The sequence below is a fragment of the Giraffa tippelskirchi genome, chromosome 4 (genome assembly GCF_054371585.1).
Source record: "Giraffa tippelskirchi isolate mGirTip1 chromosome 4, T2T-mGirTip1v1.2.pri, whole genome shotgun sequence".
Classification (NCBI taxonomy): Eukaryota; Metazoa; Chordata; class Mammalia; order Artiodactyla; family Giraffidae; genus Giraffa; species Giraffa tippelskirchi.
In genome coordinates this window covers 16,181,747-16,192,417 of record NC_137278.1, presented here as the reverse complement: position 1 = coordinate 16,192,417, position 10,671 = coordinate 16,181,747, and the positions used below count along the sequence as shown (strand labels likewise).

The window sequence follows — 10,671 nt, the reverse complement described above, 5'->3', positions numbered from 1 at the left end:
ATTCTTTACCACTGAGCCACGAGGGAAGCCCTCACATTAAGATTCTTATTACCACATCATCTCTTTTAAAAGAAAGGGGAATTGAGGTTGAGCAGGTAGGGAGCACAGTCTACTCCCTTTTCCCATTTTTCTGGGAACCTTTTCTTTCCCTGGGGTGGGGTTGGGTGGAGTGGGTTTGGAGGTGTCCAGCACTAAAACTGCTGATTTACACATCAGAGGATATATGAACACGAATGATTATAGCCAGACTGTAAGTACCACTATTGTCAGTCAGTAATAAAAATCTGTTTATTAACAATAATGCAGGTGTTTCTCCGACCAGGAGCCAAATGTGTGTCCCTTGTACTGCAAGGGAGATTCTTAACCCTTGGACCACCAGTTTGAATAGATGTTTGAAAACTGACTCTGATGAAATAGGCTTTGTAACTTTTCAACAGGAAGTCTGAAGCCACTGGGTTCTGTTAGATCCTGCCTTTGGGGGAGGTGATGGAGAAATAGGAAAGGCAGGCACCCTTGATAGACAGAAGCCAAGAACCTGCAGGCATTTAACAGAGAGCTTAGGGGCTGCTCTGCCTGCCCAAGGCTTAGCCCTGGAAGGAAAAATGGTCCATGCCTTCTTGGGACAGACCTTTATGAAATGACAGGAGTTGTGATGGGAACAGCCTTACTGCCATCATGGAACAGAATTTGTCATCATAACGGGTCTAATGTATAAACCATGAAACACAGATCTTCACGTGTCAGTCACCTGAGCAGCACATAAACAGCGATATTTGGGTGTCTGGGAATGAATAGGCTGCCGGGGAACCTTGTCTGCAGGTGTGCGCATTGGCTTGATGGATTCGGCTCCCTGACACGCAGCTGGACCATTGAATGCAGAAATCAGAGGCTTTGGACTCCGAAGATGTCTTTAAGGGAGTGATTTCTTTTTTTAAGGAAAGATATATAACTTCAAAATATACTTTGCATGTGAATAAACTTGTGAAGTACATTAGCCAATATTGCTAATTTGGATTTGAGCATGCCTGTTTCAGGGAGTACATTTTTAGCATGTGCTCAGGGTTGGTAAGACTTGCGCCTTCTCTGTACATCAATTACAGAGTAGTCTGGTATTGACATATGGATCAGGGATGAAGTCAACCCAGTTCCATCGCTGGCTCATTTACATGTCAGTGCCAGGCCAGGGTTCTTTGATCACTTTGCTCTTGTATGAGCTCCTGAAACAAATAAAAACAGACATATTAATGGATCTAGAATCTCTTTTGTTCACTTGTATGTGTGTATGTATCTTTGTGTTGCATAATAGTATGACATTCTGGAATTCTTATTTTGTCATGCACTTTATGCAGCAGTAACTGTAATAATTGTTTCCCATTTGGATAGCAATGTGAACTAATCAACAAAATTGTCCCTGAGGCCTCTGGTAGAATGTCTTAAATTGTATTTATCAGTTCTGAAGGAAAATATCAAAACTACTTCAGCAGTCTTGATGCTGTTTAAGTCAAATCTTATCTCCCACTGCCTCCACCTAACAAAATCAACGCACTAACAGCCTCTATAGGATGCTGTCTTCGCATATTAATGCTCCAGGAGAAGAGAACCTATTTTTCAGCTGGTAGTTGTCACTATTAAAATTTACTTGGTAGCAAGTGAGAAAACTGAACTGTCCTTTAACTGGACATGCGTTTGTTGGCAGGATAATGTGTCTACTGGCAATCTACTGTGGACAGCTTGTGCTTTCCTCTGCTCACCATCCCTCCCATCTTTTCCTGGAAAGAGGGCCTCCTTCCTATGAGAAGTATATGAAAATCTGTGGCAAACCTGGACAGCTTATTAAAAAGCAGAGATATCATTTTGCCAACAAAGGCCTGTATAGTCAAAGCTATGGTTTTTCCAGTAGTCATGTGAGAGTTGAACCATAAAGAAGGCTGAGCACAAAAAAATTGATGCTTTCAAATTGTGGTGCTGGAGAAGATTCTAGAGCATCTCTCATACTGCAAAGAGATCAAACCAGTCAACCTTAAAGGAAATCAACCCCGAATATTCATTGGAAGGGCTGATGCTAAAGCTCCAATACTTTGGCCTCCTCATGCAAAGAGCCTACTCATTGGAAAAGACCCTGATGCTAGGAAAGGCACCAGGCAAAAGGAGAAGGGGACGACAGAGGACAAGTTGGTTGGATGGCATCACCTACTCAATGGGCATGAGTTTGAGCAAACTCCAGGAGATGGTAAAGGACAGGGAAGCCTGGCGTGCTGCAGTCCATGGGATTGCAAAGAGCTGGGCATGACTGAGTGACTGAACAACCACAACAATGATCTCCTCCTTTCTGTAGGAGTCCAAGATGGGTCACTCCTTGTTCTCCTTTCTGTGATCAACACAGAGATGGCATGGGTCCCAGGGAGACAATCCCATGATTCCTGTGTGGGCTCCAGGAGAAAGATTCTGTCCCTGTTCTAGACTCCCAAGGCTGAGATATTAGAAAACTGCATCTTATTGGGGTGGTACATCACTGACCCCTGCCACAGGGAGGAGAGAGGATGACAATGTACATTACCAGGGAATTATATCGACTGATGGAAGGACTAATGCTGAGAGACAAAGAGAGAGAATTCTGACTGCACCTGAACTTGAGCCATTGGGATTCTGGACTCAGCACCAAACTTCTCACTGAAAGTGAGTGAACAAATTCCAGTTTTTGCTTAAGTGGCTTTGAAGTGCGCCAGGCACTTGTTACTGAAATAGTGTGGAACAGTCATCTACTTTACAGTGGTGTTTATCTTTGTGAATATAGTATTTATGATCCTAATTATTTCTAAATCCTATTTAGTTCTAAAACATTATGGAAGTTTCTGGAAACCTTTAAAAGCAATCCACAGCAAGGTTCCCCTACACTTTTGCTCCCGAAGGAAGCCCCACAGCTGAATGTGAGTCCTAGATCTTTCAAAACTTTACTTCTTTACTTTGATGACATTATTTCCTTTCTCCCTGGGCCCTAATTTTTATTTTTACAGCCTTAAGATTTTCCAGACAGTCCTTTCCTTTCCATGGAAGGTCTTCTCCACCTCCTTTGCTATTTTGTCTTCCTTCTTTCATTCTTAAAGGATGAAGTCACTCATTATCAAAAAGAAAACAATTGACAAAGCTGTGGAGAAAAGGGAACCCTCTTACACTGTTGGTGGGAATATAAATTGGTGCAGCTATCATGGAAAACAGTATGCAAGTTCCTCAAAAAACTAAATAGAGCTACTGTATCATCTAGCAAGTACTTCTATGGGTACTTATATGAAGAAAACAAAAACACTAATTTAAATAAGCAATAGTTTAAAAAATCAAAAAGAAATATGCATTCCTATGTTTATTGCAACATTATTCACAATAGCCAAGATATGGAAACAACCAATGTGTTCTTAGGGGGATGAATGGATACAGAAGATGTGATATATATATATATACACACCTACAAACAATGAAATAATACTCAGCCATAAAAAGAATGACATCTTGGCATTTGTAACAATGCAGATGGACCCTGAGAGTATTATGCTAAGTGAAATAGACACAGACAAATGCCATATGATTTCACTTAATATGTAGAATCTAAAAAGCAAAACAAACAACAAACAACAAACAAAATGAAATAAATCCAAACTCATATATACAGAGAACAAATTGGTAGTTGCCAGAGGGGAGGGACAGTAGATATGAGTGAAGGGGCTCAAGAGGTAGAAACTTTCAGTCGTAAAATACAGAAGTCATGGAGATGTAACATACAGCAGGGAGACTATAGTCAGTAATATTGCGTTGCATCCTTTGAAACTTTGCATGGCCAAAAAAGATAACTTGGACTTTGTGGTGGTAATCATTTTTCAGTGTAAACAAATATCACATCTTTATGTTGTACACCTGAACCTAATATTATATGTCAGTTATATATCAATAATAAAAAAAGAAACTTCTCCAAGTAGAAAAAAAAAAGGATGGAGTCACTCAGATTGACCCTGTAGCTTCCTCCCCATGCTTTCTGTTTGGTGATTCACATGTAAGACTGAACCTTCAAGTGGGCTGAAATGATGACTCCCACACTCTCATCTCCAGACCTCACTTTGAACTCCAGGCACCCGTCTCCAGCTGCCTTCTTGCCACCTCTTTTTCTCCTTGGGCCTCTAAGGTCAGCACGCTGTGGTTTCTCAGACCTCAGACTTGACAGTTAACTTTCTTGGAATTTCTCTTTTGTCATTATCTTCTCCAGTTCAGAACCAAGGTCTGCTGGTTCCACCATTGAAATGAATCTCAGATCATAAACACATCTCTACCTCTGCTGCAGGCATCCCAGTCAAAGGCACTGTCATTTCCTGCCTGGTGACTGCAATCACATGTAAATGGAGGTGCTAGTTTAGCTGCTTAGTCGTGTCCAACTCGCTTTGACCCCATGGACTATAGCTCCAGGCTCCTCTGTCCATGGGATTCCCAGGCGAGAATGCTGGAGAGCTTTGCCATTTGCTCCTTCAGGGGATCTTCCCAACCCAGGAGTCGAACCTGGGTCTCCTGAATTGGTACGCAGATTCGTTACTGCTGAGCCATGTGGGAAGCCCATAGTTGTCCCTATTTTCACTCTGTTTCTACTCTTTCTCACTCCCAACCTTCTGGACCTCACTGTCCTGAATATATGAGATGAGATAATCTCTTTTCAATGTAAAGAATCATCTGACACCACTTCTGTCCAAGCCCTCTGGTGGCTTCCATTGCAATCTGACTGAAAGCTAAATGCTTGGCCATGGTCCAGGAACACTCTGCCTTCTGCCTTCTTGGCCACGCTCTGCCTCCTTCCTGGTCGCCTGCATGCCTCCAGGACCCCTTTATAGGCCAAAGTGTGAAAGTGTTAGTGGCTTAGTCATGTCCTACTCTTTGCGATCTCATGGACTGTAGCCCACCAAGCTCCACTGTCCATGGAATTCTCCAGGCAAGAATACTGAAGTGGGTTACATCTCCTCCTCCAGGGAATCTTCCTGACCCTGGGATCGAACCCACATCTCCTGTGTTGCAGAAAGATTCTTTACTGTCTGAGTCACCAGGGAAGCCCTTATTGGCCAAGCTTGTTAGCATCTCAGGCCTGTAGAGGAGATGTTCTCCTGGCCCAACAAACTCCACACCGACTTTTTTTTTTTCAGTTCTCAGGTAAAGAATCCACTGCCAAGAGGGTTCCCGCCCCCATTTCTCATTCAATCTAATGCTGTCTCCACCCCCACTTGTTATGCTTTCATTTGTCAATGTAAGAAATAACCTTCTTGATTTATTTCTGTATGAGTTCATTTTCTGTTCTCTCACAGAAATATAAGGTCTGTCAACACAGAATCCATGTCTGTCTTGTTCAGTGTTGTGTCTCGGAACCCCTCCTGACACAAGGTTGGCTTTCACATGCACAGGTGAATGAGCAAATGGATGGATGAGTGGAAGGAATGAAGTTGTGGACTTGGATGATCTCTAAAAACCGACACATCACTCCCACATGTGTGCACACACACACACTCACACGGAGCTGTCATTTCTTCATCAGAATGAGAAGGTGTGTCTTTAGTACCATTTTCCTGTCCCACTGCTGGTGTGATACATCTAGCTAGGGGCTTCTCAGCACCACAAAAATCTGTTGACAGGTTGGAGGGTACTTAAGGAAGGACACAGGATGAAGGGACCAAGGAGATTGATTTATGAGCCAAATTACACATACTAAATGCATCCAGCTTGCCTAGAGCACCATGAAGCATGGGCAGGAGATACTGTGTGAGATTTGAAAAATGAACAGTTAGAGATTAATTATCTAGCTCTGTGCTTGGATTTGTCATTAGATGAGAGGTTGAACAGAACCTTGATTTTGGGCTGGGGAATCGTCCTCCCGGGCCTGGCATGGTGGTCCCTGTATCACTGGACAGGAGATGCTCCCAGAGAAAACATGAGAATTAGGATTGTCATCAGTTTGTATGTTCCATTCCTTAACAATTGTCCGGCTCAAACTCAAATTTATGTGAAGCTCAAAGTCAGCATAGATGATCCCAAGTTCAGATTAAATAAAGTTTTTCAGGGGATGAAGTGTGAATATGTAGTTTCTCCATTTTCATATATATATATATATATAATTTTATATCTATACAAATATGTGATATTATATATTGTTTGTATATGTGTATACAGCCTCCTCCAACCACACACCACGTTAATAAAATTGCATCCTGCTTACCAATTAAAGATGAGTTTTGATTGAAGAGCTCTGAATAATTCTTCATCATGGCCTGATTCGTTGTGAAATTACCAGCTGTGATTTGTCTGGGTAAATATCACCTCCAGCTCCTGCGTCTTCACTTCCATCTTGATACAATCAGAACTTAATTATTTAAAATCTTGTACTTCTGTCATGGATGTCAAGTTAAAAATCTCAACGTTCCGGGTCTACAAGGTAACATTTTGAAACTGTGGAATACTTTCTTCTTCCACCTCACGGTATGAATGTACATTCCATAATGAAAAGGAAATGCCATGCTCCCATAACAACATTATTTTCCGGCATATTTTATTTCCTTCTTGAGCCTGTTTGTTTTGATGGAAGGTGTTTCTATTAAGTCATGAATTTGATATGAATATTTGATATGAATATTGGAAAGGATCAAACCAACTTACCTTCTGCATTAAAGTTCTATTAATACATGCCTGCTCTCTCTCCTACTGTAGAAAGCAATCTAGGTGTTTTCCCAGAGTAATCGATAAAATGAAATCTCTAAAAATAAGAGAAATGAATTATGAAGATCTCTTTGTTCAGCTGCTATAAGCAGATGACTTTTCTTATATAAAGAGAACATTCCTGGAAACAGATTTCATTCATTTCAAACAACAAATGCAGTATTTTTTAAAAGGAAAAAAAAAATAACATTATCCACCCAAGCCAACAACACTACAGCACTAGGTTATTCATAAGATAGTAAATCTAGTTATTCCACTGAGCATCATGAAATCTAATATAAAGTGTTATTGCTACTTAAGTTATAAAAGGGTGCATGGGCCATCATGCATGGGGATTGCCTGAAACTATGAGATGCACGACATCTGTTTTTTTTAAAAGAAGAAAAAAACACTTTCAATATATCTTAAGATTTCAAAAGAATAAAATGCAAAAATGGCTCATATTTCAAGGTGAAAGTCCTCTGTTGAATACAGATGCTCCCATTTTATTGCAGTGGAGGTTCTTGCTTGTTTTTTTTTCTTTCTTTTATTTTTGGTAAACTTTTTTCCATCACAAGCTAACGCATGGATATATTTATAGTTCAGTTTCATTTTACTAGGTTCATTTGTACTGTTCTGTGACAGATTTATATGATCATAGATCTTTGGTGTCACTGTTGTATTATTTATATTTCTATAAATTAAGGCCATTATTATCCAAGATGGCCCCTGACAATAGGATGAGGTAGTTGGAAAAAGCGTTTAATATTTCCTCAGTCCTGATGAATTCTCTGTGGATTGAATCCTGACACAGACTAAGAAATCATTGTCTTTGCTGGAAAAAGGGAGGTCTTGAGTAATAATAATAATAAGTCACTAATGAAAGACAAAAATTTCAGGACTATTTGTAGACACTGGTGTTTAATCTTCCTAATGATAGCCCTGACGATAAATAGATGAGAGAGATAATACAGAGCTGATAACACCAACAGACCAGGCTTTTCTCCCTCCCACTGCAAGCGATTAGCCTCTAGCACAGATTCATGTCATGCATGTTAAATCTTTCTTTTATCTCTGTATTGGAGGATGACGTCTCCACCAAGCGGTTTTTAAGCAAGGGTTTTATGACAGATGGGGTAGCTGAGGACCTTTCTCTCCCTGGCACCAATAAAACAATCAAGCTTAATTGGTGACTTCAACATGAAAGAGTTTATTTCTGGCTTTAGGATACAGTAAATTAATAATCAGGGATAGAGGATGGGCAGAGAAAAGATGATCGGGAAAGCATTGCCTCCGACTGGTTTTAAACATCCCTTTATAGAACCAACCTGGTTGTAGAAGCTACTTTTCTATCTGTGAAACTGAGCTGTTCATGTCACAGAGCATGGGACTTAAATATGATAAGTTAAATTAATACAGGTACAATTGAGATTGCTAAAATATGTAAATTTTCCAGTCGTCTGTCTAGCACATAGTAACCTAATGAGCATTTGTTATGTGAAAGTTAGGATATGGAACTTAGAGCGTGTTTGCTCTTGGTCATTAACACGATCATACCCTGAGAAAGGACTCTGTCTATATTATCTATTTTCTTTTTTTAATTTGCATTCCCCTACAGACTAGTGACAGTGAGCATCTTTTCATGTGCTTATTGACCATTTGTAGACCTTCTTTGCAGGAATGTTTATCCAAGTCCTCTGTCCATTTTCAAGCTGGGTTGTTTGTTTTTTATTTTTGTCCATTGCAGGAATTTTTAAAAAAATATATTCTGGCTATTAATCAATCTCTTCTTAGATATATTGTGGTTTGCCAAATATTTTTTTTCCCGTTCTCCAGGTTTCCTTTTTACTCTTTTTTGAATAATTGAAGTTTAAGTAATTTACAATGCTGTATTAGTTTCTGGTATACAGCAAAGTGATGCAGTTACATATCTATATGTGTGTGTGTGTGTGTACTCTTTTTAAGATTTTTTTCCATTATGGTTTATCACAGGATATTGAATATATTTCCCTGCACTCGACAGTAGGACCCTGTTGTTTGTCTTTTATCTGTATTTTTTTTTCCCCCTTTTCAGGTTAAGGTACTTGAGCAACAGTTAATTAACAGTTGACAACACTCTCTGGTTTAAAGGTTGAAAACATCTCCCCTCCATAAATAAGGAAAAAGTCCTAATTTTATGCATTTCATGTTTATTAAAGTACCACTAACCATTTAGTGAATTTCAAATGCCAGAGGCATGGATCAAATGGTCAAACTGCTCCAAGCTGACAAAGCAAAGATTGATGACGCTGCAGGCGCTTGTGGCCGAGGGGTCAGGGAGGGGACAGGAAACGTGAGGGGGGCTGGTGGGATTAGACATGACTGTGTCTCATCCTTGTTCTACCTTCCCAAGCTCTACGCCCCTGGGGATGTTATTTAGGTTTTTCAAACCTCCGTCTCTGAATTAATGGAACACGAGCAGTTAGAGCTGCTTAGAGGGTTGATGGGGCACATGTGTGAGACCCCTTGTTCAGGGCCAGCCCTGCAGAGGGTCCTGCTCTCCAGGGATCACCGCCCCACTCCGTGACAACGCACCTCAAGCAGACTCTTAGAGTCCTGGAAGATCAGGAAGGAATTACTCACTCACTTCGAAGCGGAAGAGCCAAGAGGTAAGAGAGATGCCAGCCCCACCTGTGTCTCATCCTTACCGGGTCCCAGACGTGATCCCAGACTTTGTCATCTCAGGGGTGTCATCTCAGGGGTGCCCCCAGCTCAGAATGGAAAGCCTGATGTAAGGGGAGGGGCAGTCCAAGTGACGTCTGTCTCTAAAGGGGTTTAACTTCTCACTTGAGCATTAAGACAGGAAGTGGAATGTGTGTCGAAAGGTTCTTATCTCGGAGATCTGGACCCACCCAAGATGCTGGGGACACACTGTTTGAAGCAATAGAGGCAGGCGTGCAGAACCTCTCTGGGGGAAACTCATTCGTTATTTTTCATCTTTAAGTATCAAGTTGATTTTTGCCTTATATTCTTCACCGTTTAAGACTTCCCTCCCTGTTTGGTGGTGGGTCACGACCTGTTGAGGTTTAACCCTCTGGGGGACACGTTAGAATTTAAAGGCAGAGGTTAGTGGCGAAAGTGTAAAGAGGCTGGAAACTTGCATTTCAGAGTTAGCTTTAGAAAAGAGGATAAATCCAAACTTAAAAGGTAAGTCATGTATTTTATTTCAGTAACCCTTGGACTGCAAGGAGATCCAACCAGACTCAATGGACGTGAGTTTGAGTAAACTCTGGGAGCTGGTGATGGACAGGGAGTCCTGGCTTGCTGCAGTCCATGGGGTTGCAAAGAGTCGGACATGACTGAGTGACTGAACTGAACTGAATCCTGTTCTGCTATAGAGGCTGACCACTGTACAGTGTTTCTGCCTAAGACTTTACCCATAAAAGCTGATGTGGAATTTGCATTGTAATTCTATTCAGGGCCGTGGACCTTTTCGGGTTAACTGGAAATGCAAAGACATCAAGTTACTGAGGTCTTGAGGGCAAACCATCTGGCTTGCACCTATCTTGATTGAAAGTATGATCTTCCAGAAAAAATGTGCAAGAGATTCTGTATGAGGATACAGGGAAGAAAACCTGAGATCCAGCATGGGGTACCAGAAGGATCTGGTGAAACCAAATCTGACTGCTCTTCCCCGCCTCCACCCCCACTGTACAACCTCGATTCTCTATTTTTGCCAGCATCCAATCTCCTCTTGACCAGGCATCCTGAGCTTTCAGAGGTAGGCTTTGGACCTCCTCCTGGGCACCTGAGGAGCCTCTCACCCTTGTCCTGCTCTCACCCCCACTGCTGTCTCCATCTGATTCGGGATGCTGGTCCTGCAGCTCCTTCTCCGACCACTGTAACTGTCAGCACCTCATTTTTCCAGGATTTGAAATTCAGCCTGACCAACCAGGCTCCGGCTTGCTTTACCCTCTCGAT

At 41.4% G+C, this 10,671-nt stretch overlaps 1 long non-coding RNA gene across 1 annotated transcript; it reads right to left on the bottom strand.

Moving 5' to 3' along the window:
* Nucleotides 1-263: 263 nt before the first annotated feature.
* LOC145544997 (uncharacterized) lies at nucleotides 264-9,483 on the bottom strand. The gene is made up of 4 exons (XR_014081782.1): nucleotides 9,399-9,483; nucleotides 6,673-6,769; nucleotides 6,236-6,582; nucleotides 264-1,217 (listed from the first exon to the last, which is right to left on the bottom strand). It is a non-coding gene; the product is annotated as an uncharacterized LOC145544997 (long non-coding RNA).
* Between the last annotated feature and the right edge of the window lie 1,188 nt (nucleotides 9,484-10,671).